This window comes from Musca autumnalis, unplaced genomic scaffold (genome assembly GCF_047663935.1).
Source record: "Musca autumnalis isolate F117 unplaced genomic scaffold, ASM4766393v1 scaffold_2, whole genome shotgun sequence".
NCBI lineage: Eukaryota > Metazoa > Arthropoda > Insecta > Diptera > Muscidae > Musca > Musca autumnalis.
Window position 1 is genome coordinate 163342668 of NW_027411755.1, and position 24754 is coordinate 163367421.

The 24754-nt window shown below is 38.1% G+C and overlaps 1 long non-coding RNA gene across 1 annotated transcript in view; it reads left to right on the plus strand.

The window, feature by feature from the left end:
- The window catches only part of LOC141394811 (uncharacterized), a 248386-nt gene that overhangs the window by 171761 nt on the left and 51871 nt on the right, over positions 1 to 24754 (plus strand). Inside the window, exon 4 of the long non-coding RNA XR_012410492.1 lies at positions 19100 to 19132. This is a non-coding gene — a long non-coding RNA (uncharacterized lncRNA). The remainder of the gene's footprint in view (positions 1 to 19099; positions 19133 to 24754) is intronic.

Below are 24754 nucleotides of genomic sequence, written 5' to 3' on the forward strand. Positions count from 1 at the left end.
TTGTGTCATTGACCTTTGAAATTGCATCTTGGGTTGTTGTAGCTATTTCTGCTGCTGCTGTAGCGGCTCTGCCACAACTGCTCTGCTGTGTTGTTTGTATTGACTCGACTCGACCGACTGTGATAATGATGTTGATGATGTTTATTAAGCGCAAGTACAAACAACCAAGACAATTTTGTCCCGGTCTAACTTCTGTTTTTTTCTCATCATTTTCTGTGCAATATTTCTTGTTACTTTTCTCATTGATGACATTCAGTAATGCAGAGGTTTGTTTCACAATGATTTGTGAAAACGCTTCAAATGTAGTTACCTTACACAAGTCTGCAAAATAAGAACATTCTGTCTTCCAAAAAAATCTTTACATTTCTATGCCCCCCAAAATGGAACAGATAATCGGTCAATTCTGCCCTATCGTACTAAATATGGCCGGAGGACGTTTGGAGTGTATAATTATGTATATTTGTAACACTAAAGGTTGCAGAGATATCGCGCCTTGAAAAAGTAGAATTCTGTAAAAACTATATGCAAAGAAATACTGGTCTAAACAGAAAAAATATTAATTAATTGGATTAATCGAGCTAACATGGAATTAGGAGTTTTGTATTGAAAAATGAATTCTAGCGAAATACCACACACTCAACCATTACGCTACGATCGTTTCGCCTGGTGGTTTTAAGCCAGGCTCATCAAGCGTATTTTAATGTTAATGGCTAGAAGACAAAGGCTGATTTTGATAACATATATTTATACAAACGTTGTTACAAATTTGTAATTATGAAGTATTTATTGAAGTCTTTTTCTTTATCAATTTGTTGTTGTTGTTGTAGCAACGCATATATGTTCGTTCGTGTATTATTTCAGTTATCAAGTTGCTCTGTATCCAGACTCAAGAATTCTGCAACCTGGACTGGTTGCGTCCATAAAGAATGAGGAGACAGGTGAGTGGGGTTAGCTGGGCAGTTGAATAAATGCAGAGTATCGTGTGGTCCCAATCCACATGCTGGGCATATGTTGGGTATCGTGGCGTCAATTCTGGCCCAATAAGAATTGAGGCGGCTGCATCGTCCGGATCTTAACTGAGCTAAAACCACTCGTGTTTGCCTTGGCAGCTGTCGTTCTTCTGCTGCGATAGATGGGGGATGGTTTCCAAGTACGGCATTCACACTGTATCTTCGTACTGCTTGCGCAACCATGTTGGTGTGAATGCGATTCAAGCCTGCCTGATAGGCTCGTTGATCTAGCGGTTCTCTTTTATACCTTTGGATCTCTCTCTCTAGATCATGAAGGTCTCTCCTGACGTGCCTGGGTGGGGGGCGCCTGTCCATTAAATCGTGACAGGGATGCTCACTGCGGTAACACCCAAGCAGGTACTGCATCGACAACATCTTATTGTGCTGACGCACCGGTAAAACCTTCGCCTCCTCATGAAGATGGTCCACTGGTGTCAAGAGGAGGCACCCTGTTGCAGTCCTCAGGTCGGCATTCTGGCAGGTTTGAATCTTCTTCCACTGCGATGCGCTAACCTTTGCGGACCACGCTGGCGCCGCATAGTTTACCACAGACCGGCCTATTGCATTGTAGGTGGTCAACAAAGTTTCTTTATCAGCACCCCAAGTGCTGCCGGCCAGCGACTTGAGAACCTTGTTCCTACTTCTGATCTTATTGTAAATAGCTGTGGCATGCGCGGACGACTTGAACAGGCTATCGAACGTTACACCCAGTATGTTAGGGTAGTTAGTGGTCGGAATCAGTGCACCATCGACCAATATGTTCAGTGGGAGCCTCATCTCAGCCGTCCATGTGGTGAACAGCGTGGCTGTGGATTTAGCGGCGGGTATTTTCATATTCCTCAGATGGAAGAACTGCACTAGGTCAGCTATGTAGACATTTAACCTATCACATATGTCATCGACGATAGGACCCGACGCCAAGATCGTACAATCATCCGCATACATCACGATCTCTCTACCGTCTGGAGGGTGTGGAATTTCAGAAAGGTAGAGGTTAAACAGTTCCGGAGATATCACCCCTCCTTGAGGAACTCCCTGTTTCACTCTACGGGTTTTGGACTTCTTGTTTCTGAATTCTACAAACGACTGGCGTCCACACATATAGTTGATTACCCAACGTTTCAAACATGGCTGGAGATTAGTTTTCTCTATATCCTCGAACAGCTTGGCATGGTTGACGGTATCGAAGGCCTTCGATAGGTCAAGAGCCACCATGACTGTTCGGTCGCACGGCCTTTTCTGGTTCAGTCCTCTACTGATATGTGTGGATATGGCGTCTAATGCTGTTGTAGTACTATGCATTTTCCGAAATCCATGTTGATGTTGGGCAACTGGAAAACAGCTTCTCATCGTGGGGAGGAGTAGCGCCTCTAGGATCTTTGCTACTGGCGACAGGAGTTAAATCGGCCTGTACGATTCACGTCTGCTGGCATCCTTGCCAGGCTTCAGTAGCGGGACCACCCTGCCAACTTTCCAGGCATCCGGTACAACATGGGTGGCTAACGATAGGTTGAGAACACTTGTTAAATACTCAACTCCATGTTCATCCAGCTGCTTAAGCATTACCATCGATGTTCGGTGCGGGCCCAACGCTTTGGATGATTTAGCGTTTCGGATGGCATCTGCAACATCGCTCATCGTAAATTGTGGTGGTACCTCCTCGGCTGGAAGAGTTCTTCTTATACGGCGTAGCACACTTCTCTTCGCCCTATCACTCTCGGGGTGCTCTATGAACTGCCGGTTAAAATAACACGCGCACCTCTTTGGGTCAGTTACTGTCACGCCGTTGAAAGTAACAGCCGTTCTGTCATCCTTCTTTTCCGGACTCGAGAGTGATTTAGCCGTTGCCCACAATTTACTTATTCCTGCACCAATGTTGCATTGCTTCAGATGGTCTAGCCACTTTTTCCGCTTATGTTCGCCCACTAGCCTGTTGACTTCAAGAGTAAGTTCTCTAACTCTTGGGTCTTCGGGGTTCGTACGACGAAGCTCATCACGTTCATTTGCTAGTCCCGTCGCCTCTGCTGGGAAATTTGGTCTTATTTCGGGTATTCGACCAGCAGGTGTGTAGCGAGCGGCTGCTTTAGTGATGATGTCTAGGAAAGTTCTCTCAGCTACTCGAGGATCTGAGGGGGTGGGCAATTGACTGAAGCGGTGATTGGTAAATTCTCTGAAACCTTGCCAATCAGCTTTCCCATGGTTCAGGAAAGTACGGCGTTCAGAGGTTATGATTGCCAGGATACGTCATTTATCAGACCTGGTGCCACAATGGTGATATCTGGCGAGCTGTGGCAGTTTCCTCTAATCCTCGTAGGAGCGTCTTCATTCACCGTGCAAAACGTGGAGCTATCGATTTGCTCTGCCAGCGCTGTACCCCGCTGGTCATTACCTAGGACGGAGTGCCAAAGCTCATGATGAGCATTGAAATCCCCTAGCACCAGACGGTTATCGCCCTCTAACAGCAAACTAATATTGGGCACATAACGTCGGGCACAGCTATTTATCGGCGGCATGGGTCACTAGAGCATGGGCTCAAGCGAGATAGGTCTGTACTGGACAGACTGGTGTATTAGGAAGGCAAGTCCTCCTCCTCCGCTTCTTGTGCGATCCTTCCGCAAAACGTTGTAACCATCACAACGTAAGCTACAGGTGGCGGTGAGCTTTGTTTCCTGGATCGCGGCGACCATGATGTTTTTCCGACTCATAAAGTCTACAATTTCACTGACCTTATTGCGGAGACCGTTGCAATTGAATTGCAGGAATGATGCATTTCCGGGCCGTTGAACAACAACATGTGGTGTTAGATGCTGCATTTGTTGTTGTTGTTGGGGAGACTGCGGGGGCGTCTCGTATTCCGACGACGACGAAGAGTCAGACGACGACGTAGAAGACGCACTGGGAGATGCGCTGACGCAGCAAGCAGTAACATACCTGTCGCTGTAATCCCGGGTGCTACTAAGGCCAGAGCACCCACGAAAATGCACCCATTCCATACATCCATTACATCTCACCATTGTTGACATGTGGTGGATGCGGATCTGGCAAACGAAACAGATCCATACTCGCCCGGGGTTCATTTCTATCCCGGCACGGACCAGAAGAGCTCGGAGCAGGCATTCCGGGATAAATTGCCGCTCCCATGGTGAAAAAAATACACGAACACAAACACATAATTGTTGAGGTGACGGCCCCTGGTCGAAGATTCCTCCGAGTCAATCCGGTGCATAGAACCGGCCGTCGCGGGATTTATCAAGTCGAGGAATTATTTTCTCAATACATTCACATGTACAATCGAAGGGGGGTTTCCTTCATGAATTGTAATGTCTTCAGTTTCTGAAGTTTTTTTGTTGATATCATGTCGACTAGTTTGTTGATATGATAAATTGGCAGTGGCTTAGAACGCTGAGACCTCGACAACATTGTCTGTTTGTTGGAGAGGACCCAGGTTCAAACCTCAGGCGGAGCTGCCGGGTTGTGCTGTGAAGTTTTTTATTTATTATTGTCTTTTTAGGACGCAGGCCTCAACACTATTAGCTGCAATTGTTCTTGAGCTTGGTTTCCTAGAGCGTCATGACCATGATATTCTTCGGACTCATAAAGTGCACTATTTTTTCGATCTTACCATCTAGGAATCTATTGCAAATGAATTGCAAAAATAATTGCATTTCAAGAGATTACAACAGCATAGAGAGGTGTTAAGTACTGTGTGTGTGGTTTCTGTTGGGTGACTGCGGGGTAGTCTCGTATTCTCATAACGACGACTCACATGAGGCCTCACATGGACGAGTCCAAAGCAATCCCTGAGATGCAGTATTGCAACTCACCGAACCTTCAGTGTAGTGGATGTGAATGTTACAATCCGAGCACATCCATATTGGTCCTGTGTTTTTCTTCATCCCGCCGCGGGCCAAAAGAATCCAAATGTGTTCATATCTACTCCTAACATGTTAAATTTCTCTAAAATAAATTTGTTATGGATTAGTTCTTACTGTACTCTTTGAGAATAGCAGCAAAAAAGAAAAATTTTAACAGGTTGGATTTCGAGGTGATTTTAGTGCAAAGGTCAGGTGAAAGTAAAATATTAATATCAAACTAAATGAACTCTATATTGAGAAAATTTAATTCGAATACACTGTGCGACACGAAAATTATTAACCATATTCTGACACCGCAGCGTGAGAGAAGACCAAAAATAAGAAGATACGTGTCCCGGCGATTTTCCCTATCACTTCAACTTTCGCGGTTATGGGCCCCCAAGGACCTGAGGCTTTGATTTCAAAAGGGATCATTTTGTCAGGCACATATCTTCTAAACCGCTAAGAATTTGGCTTTACTCGTAGAAGAAAAGTTGTAGCATTCGTCGTAAAGAACAATAATTGTGAACACATCCATTACGTTCTATGGGGGCCATACCATAAGTTGGACCTATGTTGAATTTGTTTTTCTTCTTTTTATCTGTGTTGCTAAACTAGCCTTTACTGAAAGTTTCGTATGGATATCTGCTCAGGAAGTATTTTTTGCCGCTCCTCCCATACAAGTTCGACCACAGTGCGGTGGTGGCGGCTGCTGGCCAGAACGCGTATGTTGTGTGGTTTCGGGTCAGTCCGGTGTCCAAAAAACCGCTACTGTGGGTAGTTACTGTGAGGCAACATTGTACTTTTTGCTAGGAGAAGCCAATTCTTCAGGAGTTATGTACACCGTAGTTTCCTTTATACACCTCTCGCACTAAAGTTTATAGTAATAAAAATGCTCCACATTTTTGTCCATAATGTTCCAAAAATTGGTATTCTTACAATAGAAGAAACAATTTTGTTTATTGTGCAGACTGTGTTCTTTGGATCTATACCGCAAGGTGCCGTTGTATGGACGACAATACTTAAACATGGGCCAATAACAACAACAATTTGAGAGGAGATTTCTGTCCACAGAAAACTCGAAAAGCCGATTTACAGTTAATTCGTTTGGAAACATGGTTAAACCCCTCAAAATAGGTGAAGTAAATATGGGGGCTACACTGAAATATTATCCAACTTTCTGAGAAGTTATTTCCTATCTCAAGGTTATTACAGCAAATTAGTATACAAGCGTAGATAAAACTGTATCTCTAATGGGGAGATGTCCCTTTATATGGGCTATACAAAAACATTGATATACATACATATGTCAAAAAATTTTAGGAAGGTGATTTGTGGTTCTTATGGAACTCAAAACGAGGTCCTAAGTTGAATATTTTCAATCTGCATCTGTTAAAAGTCATCCTTGCAACACATTGTGAAATTCTCAAAATACCATTTACATTTCACAAGACTGTTATATTTAACAGCAAACCCTCGTTCCTGTGCTCCCCAAGCGAATCATCAAAGTTGCTTTGTGGCATAAGAAGAACAAGAAAAGCAACAACAACATCATTATCAAGGGAGAAATTTATTGCCTCTTTTTGTTGTTTTGTTGCTTCCTTTTATTTTTGTTTCACTTTATATCACCGCTAAATAAAACACACACAACAGATAATAAACGAGGCAACAAAACAAAGATGCCATTTGGGAGCAAGAATAACAGAAGCAACAACAATTTCGATTATTTTTTTGTTTTGAATTAATAATAAGATGCACGCGAATTTCATAAATTAAAAGCAAGAAACTACAAAAGAAAAAAATATAAAGAAACAGAAACATAAATAACTCAACACCCTTAAGAACATATAGCAAAAGTGAAGTAGAAAAATAACAGGATAAACAGCTATAAGGGACATTGGGGAACGAAATACAACTTTCATCGTGGATGAACATTTCTGAAAAAATCGATAGGATAAGTCATCCCCGATGAACGTTTTTTTCGATGAACTTTTCTATACGAAAAGTCATCTCCTATGAACTTTTCTATACGAAAATTCATCTCCGATGAACTTTTCTATAAGAAGAGTCATCTCCGAGGAACTTTTTTATACGAAAAAACATCTCCGATGAACTTTTCTATAGAAACTCTTCTATAGGAAAAGTCATCTCCAATGATCTTTTTCTATATAGGAAAAGTCATCTCCGATGAACTTTTCTATATAAAAAAGTCATCTCCGATGAACTTTTCTATATACGAAAAGTCATCTCCGACGAACTTTTCTATATACGAAAAGTCATCTCCAATGAACTTTTCTATATACGAAAATTCATCTCCGATGAACTTTTCTATATACGAAAAGTCATCTCCGATGAACTTTTCTATATACGAAAAGTCATCTCCGATGAACTTTTCTATATACGAAAAGTCATCTCCGATGAACTTTTCTAAACGAAAAGCATCTCCGATGAACTTCTCTATACGAAAAATCATCTCCGATGTACTTTTCTATAAGAAAAGTCATCTCCGATGTACTTTTCTATACGAAAAGTCATCTCCGATGTACTTTTCTATACGAAAAGTCATCTCCGATGTACTTTTCTATACGAAAAGTCATCTCCGATGTACTTTTCTATACGAAAAGTCATCTCCGATGTACTTTTCTATACGAAAAGTCATCTCCGATGTACTTTTCTATACGAAAAGTCATCTCCGATGTACTTTTCTATACGAAAAGTCATCTCCGATGTACTTTTCTATACGAAAAGTCATCTCCGATGTACTTTTCTATACGAAAAGTCATCTCCGATGTACTTTTCTATACGAAAAGTCATCTCCGATGTACTTTTCTATACGAAAAGTCATCTCCGATGTACTTTTCTATACGAAAAGTCATCTCCGATGTACTTTTCTATACGAAAAGTCATCTCCGATGTACTTTTCTATACGAAAAGTCATCTCCGATGTACTTTTCTATACGAAAAGTCATCTCCGATGAACTTTTCTATACGAAAAGTCATCTCCGATGAACTTTTCTATACGAAGAGTCATCTCCGATGAACTTTTCTATACGAAAAGTCATCTACGATGAACTTTTCTATACGAAAAGTCATCTCCGATGAACTTTTCTATACGAAAAGTCATCTCCGATGAACTTTTCTATACGAAAAGTCATCTCCGATGAACTTTTCTATACGAAAAGTCATCTCCGATGAACTTTTCTATACGAAAAGTCATCTCCGATGAACTTTTCTATACGAAAAGTCATCTCCGATGAACTTTTCTATACGAAAAGTCATCTCCGATGAACTTTTCTATACGAAAAGTCATCTCCGATGAACTTTTCTATACGAAAAGTCATCTCCGATGAACTTTTCTATACGAAAAGTCATCTCCGATGAACTTTTCTATACGAAAAGTCATCTCCGATGAACTTTTCTATACGAAAAGTCATCTCCGATGAACTTTTCTATACGAAAAGTCATCTCCGATGAACTTTTCTATACGAAAAGTCATCTCCGATGAACTTTTCGATATACGAAAAGTCATCTCCGATGAACTTTTCGATATACGAAAAGTCATCTCCGATGAACTTTTCGATATACGAAAAGTCATCTCCGATGAACTTTTCGATATACGAAAAGTCATCTCCGATGAACTTTTCTATAAGAAAAATCATCTCCGATGAACTTTTCAATAAGAAAAATCATCTCCGATGAACTTTTCTATACGAAAAGTCATCTCCGATGAACTTTTCTATACGAAAAGTCATCTCCGATAAACTTTTCTATACGAAAAGTCATCTCCGATGAACTTTTTTGTACGAAAAGTCATCTCCGATGAACTTTTTTGTACGAAAAGTAATCTACGATGAACTTTTTTGTACGAAAAGTCATCTCCGATGAACTTTTTTATACGAAAAGTCATCTCCGATGAACATTTTGATTTTCGTATCATCTTCGATGAACTTTTTTATACGAAAAGTCATCTCCGATGAACTTTTTTATACGAAAAATCATCTCCGACGAAATTTTCTATGGGAAAAGTCATCTCCAATCAACTTTTCTTTGGCACAAGTCATCTCCGAGGAACTTTTTTACAAAAGAATTCATCTCCGACGAATTTTTCTAAGGGAAAGATCAACTCCAAAAAAAATTGCTATAGAAAAAGGCTTTTCCGATGAACTTTCCCTTTAGTATTAATTAAAATGCAATTTTAATATAATAAAATACTTATTTTAGGATAACTTCTGGTTATTTCATATCGTATTGCCTCCTAATACCCGCATTGCATTACATTTCTTATCTGACTTCATTAAAAAGGAAACCACTTTTTTGGGATAATACGAATAAAACCTAATTAAGTGTCATTAAAATGTAACTCCACAGCACATGTTGTTCTACACACTCTCCACTCCCCCTCAATAAAAATGCATGTGAAATGCAAAAAAGAAATCCCAGCAGCAAGGAGTAGAGCAACATTAAAGGAATCAAAATGGGATTTTTTTGCCTTTGGACTTTATCATGTGAAACAATGTTGCATGCAAAAGAACAACAAATTTATGAAAGAAAACAACAGTAAAAGGAGTGGGAACAAAAACAACAAATCATTTTGTGGCAAGCAACCAAAGTTGAATGAACGATTTAAAACACACACGCATCTACTTACTGCTGCACACAGGAAAACGGGAACATAAAAAACTTTGTATTAAAAGAAGGAAGATAACCACAACAATAACAACGTCAGCAGCAACAACAACAACAACACACGTTAATATATAAACAATGAAATAAGAAAATTTGGGGATCCCACGAAGGAAAGGTTTTATATAATAAAAGGATACAGTGGACTATAAAAATTGTGAATGTAATTTGATTTTTTAAGGGAATTGTCGTGGTAAAATTTTTAATGGGATCGATCTTAGGAAAGAATATCTTATTTGCAATGATTTTACACTGTGTTACAGCAAAATTATGCAAGGATTATGATGTTTAAATTTGAGTTTATTGGGGTCCGTGGAGGACGGAAATACCTTTGGTTTTTAGGTCGCTTCATAAAGTGATTTTATAACGGTAAATGCAAAGAAAAACGGAGTTACTTAGATTTTTTAGTCGAGCTGAGTCAAGCTATGCGTGTCCAATATCAATGAAATTTGGAATATGCGACTTAATTTGTTCTAGGAATATTGTTACCAAATTATATTGAAATCGGTTGAGATTTGGATATAACTCCCATATATATTTTCGTCCAAACACGCAATATCTGTCAAATGTTGACGGAATTCGGATTAGAGAAAAAGTTTGATAAATTATTTTGAAAATGGTTCAGATTTCGATATAGCTCTCATATATAGCACCTGTTTATCAAAAGGGTAGTAACTTAAAATTTTATGATTTTGACTTTATAGTAAAAAAGGATAGGTACATAATGATCAACTCCATTTACTGCAAAAAACTCTCATTATTTTGAGTACTCCTTTGTCAAAAAAAAAAAAAAAATACTGTCATGTCGCTCTTCCTTTCTTCCGAGTTACTGCTCAGATATCAAGAGGTTGTTGTCTCTACTGAAAAACAGAAAAATTTTGAGTTACTACACTGCAATATATTTTCGGCCGATTGTGGCTATTTTGAAAGCAATGGAGAAAATGTGACGAAATTTGGTCTAGAAAAATGTCGAGAAATTATATTGAAATCGTGGTGGTGTAGGGTATTATATAGTCGGCACCGCTCGACTTTGATCCTTTCCTTATTGGGATATTTTGTAATATTTTTTATTTTAAAACATTGACACCTCAGTGCGTATGCTTGTTATTAATTAGAAATACAATAACTATCATACGCAATGGAGTTCCAATATTTGGGATTTGTTATTTTCACAAATCACAGCTAAAACAAAAGTAAACATTAAACAACACGGTGATTTTGAAACAAATTTAAATGGAAGGTGCTTACACCTGGGAAGTTTTTGCGGATTCTGAAACTACGAGTACAATGTTTATACGTTGGGAAAATGCAGTCATGACATTGTTTTATAAGGAGGCGATACAGTCAATCCATTGTTTTAATTTGAACTTATATATCTATATATCGGTAAAAACTACGAAGATATCATTAAAGTCAATCTTGTAGTAGTCAATCTTGTAGCTACAACATTTTCTTTAGTCCTATTTTGAAAAGTCTTGCGGTTTCCAAGCAAAATGTCGAAAACCTGAAATATCATTAAAAATGTCAACTTGAATCGGGATTTTTTTTTTTTTGATTTTTCTGATCTATGAACATCGTAGTTTCAGAATCCGCAAAAACTTCCCAGGTGTAAGCAGCTTCCATTTAAATTTGTTTCAAGAGCACCGTAACAAAATTCCACGATTTCCCTTGCCATTTTAAGTTTTTAACGATATTTTAATTTTTTATTTTTGTTGTCTTATTTTCTATAACTAAATGTAGCATTTTTGGGAATTTCTTAAAATTTTGTACTTAAATGTAGAATGTGGCATTGTTGAAAGTTAAATCTTTCCCTACCATTTTCAGTATTTTAATTTTTTTCAGCGAAAAAACGTCAAGTCGTGGGTACCGTTACTTCAAATATAACGATAATATCAATAATATTTTCATCTCTTAGTTATCTTGTTTTTGTCACTAATATATATTGAATTTGGCCACCGTCGCACAGTGGTACAGAATCATTTTTTTCTGATCACAAGTCTATAACTCTTGAACGGATACAGCTATTTCATATTTTTGTACTAGACAGGGGACACAATAACCTTTCCTATAAATCCTGAACGATGAAATTCGATTCAGCAGTTGCAGACAAATTCAAGTTCAAAGTTAAAAATTAGAATTATTTTTCATATTTTGCATCAAAATTTGAACGTTTTTGAGTTTTTCTTATGTCCGAACTATTTAAAAAATATCAAACACCAATTAACAAACCATAAAAAATTCCTTTTTTGGAAACAGTTTTTTTGAAAAAATTTAAAATTTTTCCAAAAATAAAAAAATACTCCTTGGATTTTTATAAAACTCATATAACTCTTATAAAAGCTGATATATTAAACACTGATATAATAAAAAAAGATAATTTATATGGGAAACGGTATGGAAAAACAACGGGACGGGTAGAAGGATATAACTGGGCTGAAAGAGGACACTGTCGGGCATCATTCTGTGAAAACAGAACATTGTTCCATGTTGCAAAGACGTATAGCAATAAAGACCCGAACAAATGCATTTTCCAAAAACATATGCTAATAGTTCCAAATTTTGGTTACAGATGGCTACACAACTCACTGGAATTGATAACAGCAATGCCAATCGTTTTTGATTACCGTTTCTCGCGGCAGAAAACATTAACGTCGTGTTTTTTGGCTGAAATTTATTTATTTTCTTTTTTTATTGTTCATTCAATGAAAACATCAAAAGCGAATGCCGTCAAACTTGAGTTTTAATGTTTTTCTTGTCAATATTCCAATGAGTAACAGTTTTCGTTTAACAGAATGTTGCTATGATATCGTAGCAACAAAGGTTAACTCCACCTACAGTTAATTTTTCACAATTGACTTTTCCTATCTTATAATATTGACATCTTTGCATGTTGTTTCACAAAAGTTCTAGTCCATTAAATTTGGAATTTCATAAAATTTAAAACCTTAGGAAAAATAAAATAGTTCATGTTGTGTAAACGCTTCGGTAATTTATTAAAACGGGTTTTAAAGGCCACAATTCTACCTATATAAGAAAAAAAATACAATATCGGTTATAGTTTCCGAGAAATAGCTATTTCTTTCTCCAGAAATTTGAAAACAAACTAAGAAAGGCGTTAAATCCGGCCAGGCCGAACCTTCCATCACGAGTTTTATTGAAGTAAAATGAAACAATTAGTTTCCTTTCGTATATGAAAAATTTAAGCAAGTTCGGTAAAACATTAACCTTCAAAATGCCGAAATTCGGGAGGGGCTAGATCAAAACGTCGATTTATACCTATAATTTCTAGCGGACAGTTTTTAGACTCAAAGAATACTAAATACCAAAATTTCAATATTTCGGTAAAACTATCAAAATACCGAAAATCAAGAGGTACGCTTCTATGGGGTATATAGGAAGCCGCGGACTTATATTGATAATTACCCTCTGGAATATTTTATAACCCCATGGAACACTAAATAACAAATTTCAGTGTTTCGGTGAGATATTGTCATCAAAACCTTCAGAATTACGAAAATCGGGGGTACCGTACCGAAACGTGGGCTATATCGAAACGTGGACCTATACCGACGGTTTCAGTCAGAAAAGGCTATTTTAAAGTTTTGTACCCCAACGAAGTCTAAGAAATTTCAGCCTTTTCGATGTGATAACAAGGCTAAAATCGGGTGGTACCGATCTATGGGGGCGTGGACCTATGCCGACAAATTTCATATGGAACGTTTATACCCCAAATGAAGACCAAATATTCCATGTCGGTGGAATATTGATGCGACAATCTTTAACCCTCCTTTGGACACCAGAGTCTGGCCAGGCCTTTTTCATTTTATTTTGCATTTTAAACTGGGTTACAATAAAGCTATGAGATTCCAGGTAGCTTCATGAAATTTTCTTACCTTTCAAATGAAGGAAACGTGAAGTCAAAAGGATCACCAGAAAACGAGCTACAAGGATTTTTTGACATACATAGCACATTCGTAACACATGAGTCTGGCCAGAACCCACCCATTTTTTATTGAAAAATTTCCGAAATTTGATTTTTCCTACATTACTTGACAAAATGAATGCCCTTTTATGAAACTTGTCATATTTCACCCTACCATGTCTTCAAAATTGCACATAAAAAGGTCCCAAAGGCAGGGTTTGAAATCACTGAATGTACCACAACCTAAAAAATCACTTGCAAATAGGGTTACACTTGTATTCTAGACAATTATACAAATAAGGATTATTCATTAAAGATAAAGATCCTTTAAACATATTCTACAACTTTTAATATAAAAATGTTAATTAAGTTTACTAAAAAATATAAATAATTGTATGGGTCTAGCCAGACTCATGTGTTACGAATATGACAAACAATATTGGTGTCCAACGAAGGGTTAAAATATCGGAAATAGTCCAGTCCATGCTTGGATATTGTCAGCCATATAGTTTCTTTTGTTCCTCTTTCGGGTCTGCCAGCAATAGTTGTCCGTAGTATATTTTGTAGCAATTTGGGGTTTCTCATAATATGTCCTAGGTATGCTGTCTTCCTTCTCTTTATCAAATCGATCAACTCCCTCTCGCAGTGCATTTTTCTCAGGATTTTGGCATTTGGTATGAAATCAGTCCATGATATTCTCAGTACACGCCTATATATTCAGATTTCGAATGCCTCCAATCTTTTTATGTCTGCTGATTTTAAAGTCCATGTCTCAACGGCATATAGCAGAACTGACCAAACATATGTTTTTATAAATCGTCGCTTTGTTGTCATCATGACTTGACAATTTTTTTTGTATTTATAAAAAGCGTCTATGCGACTTCTAATTTCTCCTGAGCAATCCCATTTCTCGTTGATATTAAATCCAAGATATTTAAAGCTCTTTACTCTTTCGATGCAGGCGTCTTGTACTTGCAGCGTGATACCATTGTAACTGTTGTTTTTGCTGATTATCATGTATTTAGTTTTTCGCATATTAATTTTTATACCCTCCACCATAGGATGGGGGTATATTAAGTTTGTCACTACGTTTGTAACTACTCGAAATAATCATTGTAGACCCCACAAAGTATATATATTCTTGATCAGCGTGCAATTCTACATCGATATAGCCATGTCCGTCCGTCTGTCCGTCTGTCCGTCTGTCCGTCTGTCCGTCTGTCCGTCTGTGGAAATCACTCTAGCGTCCGAACGGATTGACGTAGGTTGATGAAATTTTGGGAAAATATGTTATATTTACGTAGGACTTTTGGTATTGAAAGCGGGCTATGTAGGTCCACGCTTTCGTATAGCCCCCATACAAAATGACGCGTGACGCGTCGTCGTTTTAAGGAATTTTTAAGATATTTGGCCCATTTTACCACCGAATTGGTTGTAATTTGGTACTTTGTGTCTCCAGAGGCCAAAAAATATTCCTACCAAAGTTGGGTTATATAGGTCCACGTTTTGGTATAGCCCCCATATAAGGTCCCATATAAAGTACGCGTCATTTTAATATATTTTGAATGTATTAGACCCATTTGACCACAGAATTGGTTGTAATTTGGTATTTTGTGTCTTCAGAGGCCAGAAAACATTCCTACCAAAGTTGGGTTATATAGGTCCACGTTTTGGATTAGTCCCCACATAAGACCCCTTATAAAGTACGCGTCATTTTAATATATTTTGAATGTATTAGACCCATTTGACCAAAGAATCGGTTGTAACTTTGTATTTTGTGTTTCCAGAGGCTAAGAAACATTTCTACCATAAAATGTTTATCTGGGTCCACGTGTTGATATAGCCCCCATAATACAATATCTCCCGATTTTCGATATTTTGAACGTTTTAGCCTCATTATCACACCGATATGGCTGAAATTTGGTATTTAGTCTTCTTTAGGCGTATAAAAATTTCCCCCAGAAATTTGTAGGTATAGGTCCACGCCATCATATAGCCCCCATAGAACGGTACCTTCCGAATTTCGGTATTTTGAAGGTTGTGGCCACATTAATCCACCGAAATGGCTGAAATTTGTGGTGGAGGGTATAAAAAGTTCGGCCCGACCGAACTTAACGCTTTTCTTACTTGTTAGCCCCTAAGATTGGCTGTATGTGGATAGTTGATGCATTAGATATTTCAGTCCACGCATGCTATTACACAGTATTGTTGTGTCATCCGCATATCTTATATTATTAAATATATACCTTTTTGAACGTTGCTAAAAGCCTCTTGAAATATTTTTTCAGAGTAGATGTTAAAGAGTAAAGGGGAAAGAATACATCCTTGCCTGACACCTTTAGATATAATAATGGTTTCCGTCAGTTCTCCGCTTATTTCTATTTGTGCTGATTGGTGCCAACTAAAACCTTCAAAATACCGAAAATCGGGTGGTACCGTTCTCTGGGGGATATATCAAAACATGGATCGATATAGCCCATTTGCAATACTAAACATCCTAGGAGTAATAGAAACTTCTATACTAAATAACAAAGCTCTATCTTTAAAATTGCGAGCTGTATCTTGATTTCAACAGACGGACGGACGGACATGGTTATATCGACTTTGAATTTTATCCTGATCAAGAATATATATACGTTATAGGGTCTCCGATAAATATTTCAATGTGATACATACGGCATGACAAATTTATTTAAATAAAAGAAAGGTATTAAAAGAAGAGAAGAATATAGTTTCATATTTCGCTACATATCCTCATCAGTTCTCTTAGTATTTTTGCCTTGAAACCAAAGAATTGTATGTAATTACATTTCAACCCGAGCTCACTAATAAGTGAGTTTGGCAAATATGAGAACTCCGTAAATATACATAAAAACTTTTGTGGTCGTATATCACACCTGCTCTGAACGGTGAAATTTTTTACATCCAATTCTATATCGGTTTTGTTGATACAGAAATAAGTGAATGCATTTGCAGTTTTGTTTTTATACCCTATACCACAATGTGGAAAAGGGTATAATAAGTTTGTTTTCCCAAAAATTCATGTAACGCCGCGAAATATTCGTCGTAGACCCCTCATGTGGTATACCAAACTTCATATCTCGACGAGATAAAGCGATTTAGCTATGTGTGTCCGTCCGTCCGTCCGTCCGTCTGTCCGTCCATTAAAAATTGTAATCAAGCTACAGGCCGCAATTATGGACCGATTGTCACGAAATTTAGTATGAAGGTCGGGGTTGTACCAGAATAGAACTGATTAGTTTTTGGCGATGATCGTGAAATATTAAAGGGATGAAATGGACCAAAAACAAAATTTTTGGTCGATTTTGTAGCCGCTCTGTAGGTCGCAATAATAGTTCGATCGCCGCGAAATTTTACACAAAAGTTAAGTTTATGATGGAGAAGGCGTGTGAAAAGCAACATGAATATCGGATAATATTTAGCGGGTTAAATGGACCAAAACTTTTGTGTGAAAATTGGTAAAATTTGTAATGTACAGGTTATATTTATCCATGGAGGAAAGATATTGCAAATCTATAGTGGTATAGGGTATCACATGGTCGGCCCTGTCCGACTATAGCCTGCTCTTACTTGTTTATTTATTTATTTTTATACCCTCAGCCTTTAGGCTAAAGAGGGTATTTACACTTTGATACGACCAAAAATGTGCCTCATCGAAATAATGGTTTTAGACCCCAAGTATGTTTGTACGATATCCGTTTCTGACAATTTTGAGTAGATCTAGCAATGTCCGTCCGTCTGTCTGTCCGTCTGTCTGTCTGGCTGGCTGGTGCGCACGATAACTCTCGAACGGATAAATCGATTCGCTTCAAATTTTGGGTATCGAAATATTTTGTCCAGATTCGATTTAAGTTCGAAGATGGGCCATATAGGTCCACTCCTTCAGGTACCTCCCCCACAAATGTTCAAAAATTGTCGCAAAACTTGTGCGCACGATAACTCTTGTAGGGAATAACCGATTTGGTCCATACTTTGCACATCGTGTAATTTCTACCAAACTTAGATGAGGTTCCAATATGGACTCAATCGGTCCAATCCTTCAGGTACCTCCCACACAAAATTTCGAAAATGTTCAGTTTAGGACCTGGTCTCCAATCGCTTTGATTTTTGTTTACGCAAGTTGTATTCGCTGTCCTCTATACGACGCTGTAAGTTTCATTAGGGGCAAGTCCATACTTCCTGAGAAAATAGCCTGAAAGTTACAAAAAACCCTATGACACCGTGTGTAGTGGTTGGAGCGCAAGATAACGGAACGGATCTGCCGATTGGGTCCAAAATTTGGCTTTCGTAATATTTTGTCCAAACTTAGTTCAAGTTCAAAGATGGATTATATCGGTCCACTCCTTCCGGTACCTCCCCCACAAAAGTTCGAAAATGTTTGGAAAATTTGTGCGTACGATAACTCTTGAAGGGAGTAACCGATTTGGTCCATACTTTGCACGTTATGAAATTTCTACCAGACTTAGATGAGGTTCCAATATGGACTCAATCGGTAAACTCCTTCGAGTACCTTCCACACAAAATTTCGGAAAAGTTCAGTTTAGGACCTGCTCTCGAATCGCCTTGGCTTTTGTTTTAACATCTTGTATTCGCTGTCTCCTATACGAAGGTACAAGTTTCCTCAGGGGCAAGTCCATACTTCCTAAAAAATGCCTGAAAGTTGAAAAACAAACCCTATGACACCATATTTATGGGTGGAAGCGCAAGATAATTCTCGAACGGAAATGCCGATGCCGGCCAAAATTTGGCCTTCGTAATATTGTTTCCAAACTTACGTTAAGTTCGTAGATAAGTCATATCGGTGCACTCCTTCAGGTACCTACCCCACAAAAGTTCAAAAATATTCGGAAAAATTGTGCGCACGATAACTCTTGATGGGAGTGACCGATTTGGTCCATACTTTACACATTCTCATAATATCTACCAGATATGGATCAGGTTCGAATATGGACTATATTTGTATACTCCATCCCGTACCTCCCACACAAAATTTTGGATAAGTTCACTTTAACACCTGATATTGAATCACTTTGATTTTTGTTGAAGCAACTTGCATTCGCTGCCTCAATAACGATGGTAAAAGTTGTTTTAGGGGCAAGTCCATACTTCTTGAGAAAACAGCCCGAAGGGTGTAAAAACCCCCTATGGCACCCCCATGGTCTATGTCGGTCCATTCCTTTAAGTTCCTTTCCGCAAAAATTTTGAACTTTAATCCTAATCAACATTTCTGTCGGTTCCGACCAAAATTTTGAAACCCCCTAAATACATAAGTTTTTTGTGAAAAAAGTGTTTCAATTTGCACGGGCTGAGGGTATATCTCTGTCGGCAAAGCCGACTGATACTTTTTTACTTGTTTTTTTTTTAATTTTTTATCAAGGAAATCGTTTCTGAGAGTTTATAGCCGGTGCCGACCGACTTTCATGCTTTCCTTACTGGTTTTATGTATATATTTATATGTTTACCTATAGAGGATTATATAAAAACTACTCAATGTAAGAATTTTAACTAGATTTGCACCGAACGTAGAGTGAACGTTCTATAATAATACTAGGTAATTTTTTTTCTAAAGTTAAAAAATTTCTAATAATTTTTCTTTAATATCTTTTCAGTAAATGAACGCTGGCTATACTATATTTGTCAAGGTAAGCTAAACACAATACATTCTAATTGTTTGCACTCAATAAAAAAATTAATATACGAAACAAAAACTTAGGTTTAAAAAATGTTGAAAAAAAACTTAGGTTTAAAAAGTGTTGAAGATGTACACTCCCTGCGAAAAATATCAGAATAAGGATCAAATAGGTTTAAAGAAGGGGTAATTTAAATCTCCACATGTCGAAATAAGCGTAGACGTGTTGTGCGCTCTCGACCAAATGCAGGTAGTTAGATCTTAATTTTTATTAGTTTATCATTTCAGGAATTTTCTGATTTGTTTAAGTTCCTGAATTTTGTCCTTTCCTAGGAGCTGGATTCTGAGGTTTCCGAAAGCTTAATGTTTAATAATACCTGTCAGTCTACGAATATCTACTCTACGTAACAATAGCAGCTTCATTTTTTGTCCTCATCTGTGTTTCCCTTAGGGTTTTGGTGTTTTTTTCGTATCTCCTCATAATTCCAAAGGGAAAGGTGGTAAATTGATACCCATGCTTTTTACTCTAAACGCGCCGGAACACTTAGGAGCTTAGCATTGTCTAGGCTTACCGGGGTTTGTTTTCTGTTTTTTACTAAATAGTCACGATACCCATATAATGTGCACCCAACAGTGTTTAGAATTTATGTAGTCTTCTCAGTTCAGAAACTATGTAATCGATTGGATCACCACCTGAAGTGTGTTATAATACGACAGTCGGAAGGGGATTCTTTGTTTTCGATTCTTCAATAAGAATTCCCCGACCCGTTTACCGCCCTCTAACAGCAGTTTCCAACAGTCAGTTATGCTAGGATTCGATCGATCCAAACGTGTATGTCTGGAATTAGTATTTCAAACTAGGTAACTACACTTCTATCGGGTATCCAAACATACATCCCAGAAGGAACGAGGTAGACTTCTTGCATATCAATGATTCATATTGGCTCAATGATATGGGACCTATTTTTTATTTCCCTGTCAGAACGGCGTATCTTACGACAGCATTTGTAGAGAAGTTCTTCAGGGCTCAAATACTCAGGAAATTACGCCATTATACTGAGGGGTATTTTGCCACCGTTGAAAATGAGATGTTGTCTGACCTGGGAATCGAACACTTGACTTTTAGCGTGCAAGGCGGGTGTGCATACCATTGCACCGCGGTGGATCCAATATATTATACTGAATCACCTGTTGTAACCCTGAATATATGTTGATGGTATGTTTGGAGATCGCTCCCTACTCACTGTGCTCTCAGTCTTGTGGCTACGATAACCATACCTTACTGAAATCATAAATGTCAATGTTGTAGAGATTTAGCAGAGTTTCAACATTTTCCCTAGTCCCATGTTGATAGGACTCGCTGTTTTCACGTAAAATCCTGAAACCCCAAAAACCCTAAAAATTTGACCTTTGACCTTCAGTTATTTAAAAATTCCTCAGGCGTTTTTTATGCCCCCAGCATTTATGCTAACGAGGGTATATACACTTTCATACGGGCAAAATTTGCCTCATCGAAATAGCGGTTTTAGACCCTAGTTTGTTTGGACGAAATCCGTTTCAGATAATTTGAAGTTGATTTAGCACTGTCCGTCCGTCTGTCTGTCTGGCTGGCTGGAGTGCACGATAACTCTTGAACGGATCAACCGATTCGCTTTAAAATATTGCATTCGTGATATTTTGTCCAAACTTAGTTTAAGTTCGAAGATGGGTTATATTGATCCACTCCTTCCGGTACCTCCCCCACAAATGTTCAAAAATGTTCGGAAAATGTGTGTGCACGTTAACTCTTGAAGGAAGTAACCGATTTGGCGCATACTGTGCACATCGTGAAATTTCTACCAGGTTTAGATGATGTTCCAATATGGACACGATCGGTCCACTTCTTCGGCTATCACCCACACAAAAGTTCGGAAAAGTTCAGTTTAGGACCTGCTCTCAAATCGCTTCGATTTTTGTTGTAACAACTTGTATTCACCGCCCCCATATGACGGTACAAATTTCATCTGGGGCAAGTCCATACTTCCTGAGAAAATAGCCTGAAAAGTGCAAAAACCCCCTATGACACCGTGTTTAGTGGTTGGAGCGCAAGATAACTCTGGGATCTGCAGACTCGGTTCAAAATTTGGCCTTCTTAATATTTTGTCCATACTTAGTATAAGTTCGAAGATAAGCCATATCGGTCCACACCTTCAGGTACCTCCCCAGAGTGACAGATTTGGTCCATACTATACTCATCCTAATACATCTGCCAACAACCTGATATACATAGATTTGAATATCGACTATATTTGTCTACTCATTCGGGTACCTCCCACACAAAATTTTGAATAAATTCACTTTAAGACCTGCTCTCGAATCACTTTGATTTCTGTTGAAGCAACTTACATTCGCTGCCTCAATTACTACGGTAAATGCTTTTTCAGGGGCAAGTCCATGCTTCTTGAGAAAACAGTCCCAAAGGTGTCCAAACTTTGTTCCGGTTCGAAGATTGGCAACAACTTCCTGTACTTCCCTCCAATATTTAAAAAATTTCACTAAAATGGTGTGCACGACATTCCTTGAACGGGGCAACCAAATTTATCCAAACCTTGGATCTCCTTATATTTTGTCCAAATTTAGTTTAACTTCTAAAATGGCCGATATCGATCTTCTCTTTATGTTACCTCCGCATACAAAAGTTCAATAATTGTGTCGATCTGTCCGTGGATGAAAGTTTTAATTCACATACGTTGAGGCTATATCTCTGTCGGCAAAGCCGACTGATACTTTTTTACTTGTTGTTTTTTGAATTTTCTCATCTATGAACATTATAGTTTCAGAATCCGCAAAAACTTTCCAGGTGTAAGCACTTTACATTTAAAGTTAGTTGAGGCGCACCGTTTCATTTCATTTTAGAGCCGTCCCACCTCTTCATATCATACTGGTTCAAATCCTTCTTAACCTACTACCCACATTATCCACATGGGAGGTGATTAGATCCCCCTTTATGCTGTTCATTGACCAAAATCGTCTCATTTGTATCGCGATGTTCCATCCTTTTTCGCGAGAGCTTTACTGATAGAAAGTGTTCTATAGATGTCTTCTACTGAGATCATAGTTTGACATGGGGCCTCCTATCGAGGCATTTTATTTATAGCAGACTTTCTATTTTGGGTTCCTTATGATACGAGAGCTAATACAGATTCTTCATACTGTGTTCTCCTATTGAGGTCTGTCGATAAGCGGTCTTCTATCAATCGAGAACGACTAAAAGCAAAATTTTATAAACTTTTGCTTATAAGATGCCCTTTTCTTGGTGAATTTACGTATAAAATAAAGATTTTGAAACTCGCGCAAACTAAATCAAGTAAAGGTTCTTCGTTAAACCATAATAAAATAAATTATTTTGCTACTACACGACTGCCAAGCAGATAAGGAAAAACATCATTTCGAAAATTGATAAAAATAATGTGTAATTCCATCCAAACCCCAATCTGAAATCACAACTTTTTTAAATACACTGTAGCAATCTCCTATAAAATTAAAAATCCTACTACTTCCACACTTCCCACTCTCGCTCACACTGCGAGACATTTTTATGGGGGCCAATAACAAAAATAAACCACCCAAAAATAAAGTAAAACAAAAAAAGAACGGAACAGAACAACAAACATTGTCTGTAACAGTTGCTGTTCCAAAGTTCCATTTCATAATGACGTTGTTGTTGTTGTTATAGTGGCATAGTAGCAGCTACGAAAATTTTCGGCATGTGTTTGTTTGTGCTAAGAAGTAAAGTTGAGTCAAGCCTCTTCTTAGCATGCAAACCATGACCCACACCAACATTTGACGCATAGAATGGGCAGAACAGCAACAACAACAATGTCACGAGTCTTGGGCAACATTTCTGTTATTGCTATTTTTGTATAGTATGTGTATGTTCTACGCTACACGTATACACTAATAAAATACATATACTACATAGTATAATGTATAAAATATGTAGTAGCGTGACAATGCATAAAATTCGTATATGGTTACCATGTTTTGTGGACAAAAGGTGAGGTTTCGGAGAGGGTTAACAGCCTTGCACGCGTACCCAAAAGCGACAACAAAGGAAAAGGAAGTCAAACAGCCGACTTAAGAAATGACAACAACAGACTGAGCTGAGGATAAGAAGACGACAGAGGAGTAGTGTAGTGTAGAGTAGTAGAATAACGACTAAGGAAACTGGCGAATAAATTCTTATGCTGTGTATGTGTGTTTGTTGTCTTTTGCGAATATTAATTAAATGTGGAATTTTTGCCAGGGAAAGGTTTCAGTTTTTTTTTAGATTTTACATTGGGCAGATTTTGATTAAACAGAAAATACTGTGTTTTTACTACATTTTTAAAAGGAATTTAAATTTCACAGTGTTTTATTTTCTGGCAAATCGTGCCATGTCATTGCAGGAGGCCTAAACCAATCGTAGTATAATTCATGCATTAAGAAAACGCTTGATCGATGTGTTCCAATACCATGAATCCCATTGAGGTCTTCCTTTGATAGAGACCACATTTAAGCATCTTTCGCGGATAAATTCCATTGGTTGAAGTCTTTTCTTGATAGGATATCTTCTATAGAGGTTCTGTAAAGATCGAAGACCTCCTATTGAGGTATTGTTTAAATAAGAGACATCTTATTATATAATATGTCTTACATCTCCATCTTTCATTGACAGAAAACCTGCCTATTTTGTGTCTTAAATTGATACATGACCTAATTTTGAGATTTCACACTGATAAATTCCAAAACGATATAGAAGGACTATGTTACCACGAGCTATCATATTAATAGGAGTCCTTTATTAAGGCAGTCTTATGATAGCAGACCTCCTATTGATATTTTCCATTGAGAGAAGACCTCTTATTATGGAAGCGTTCTGTTGATAGAAAAACTTTCATTCGAAATTACCAGTTAAGTAACTCTCGAATTCTGGAAAGAAGGAAGTTAGGACCTGACGTTTGGCGACGCTGCGCTGACTGGTCCGAAAAGGTGCGTAAGTTATTTTAATCTACAATTTGTGGAGCATCACGATAGGACTCCCCGAGAGTGATAGGTCGAAGAGAAGAGTACTGAATAGCATTAGATCTTTTCCTGTCGAGGAGGAACCACCACAATTTATAATGGATGATATTGCAAATGCCATCAAAAATGCTAAATCATCCAAACGTTAGGCCCTGGCAGTATCTCTTAATGGTCATGCTGAAACAACTGGATGAGCCGGGAGTTGATTATCTCACCTGAGTTCTCAAACTTTCGCTAGCCTCCCGTGTGAGAGAACAGTGATGGTGGCGCTCGACTTATCAAAAGCCTTTGATGCTGTCAAGCACTCCGCGCTGTTTGAAGACATCGACCGGACTACCCTCCGGTTAAGTTTGAAACGATGGATAATCAATTATATGTTTGTGGCCGCCAGTCGTATGTGGAATTCAGGACCAAGAATTCTAATGAAAGAAACATGGAGTTCCCCAAGGTGGGGTGATATCTCCGGAATTGTTTAACCTCTGCATTTACTGTATTCCATCCCATCCAGCCTCTTGAGATCATGACGTACGCAGATACTTGTAATATCTTAACGTTAGGCACGTTCCCTAATGTAATTTGTGAACGACTGAAC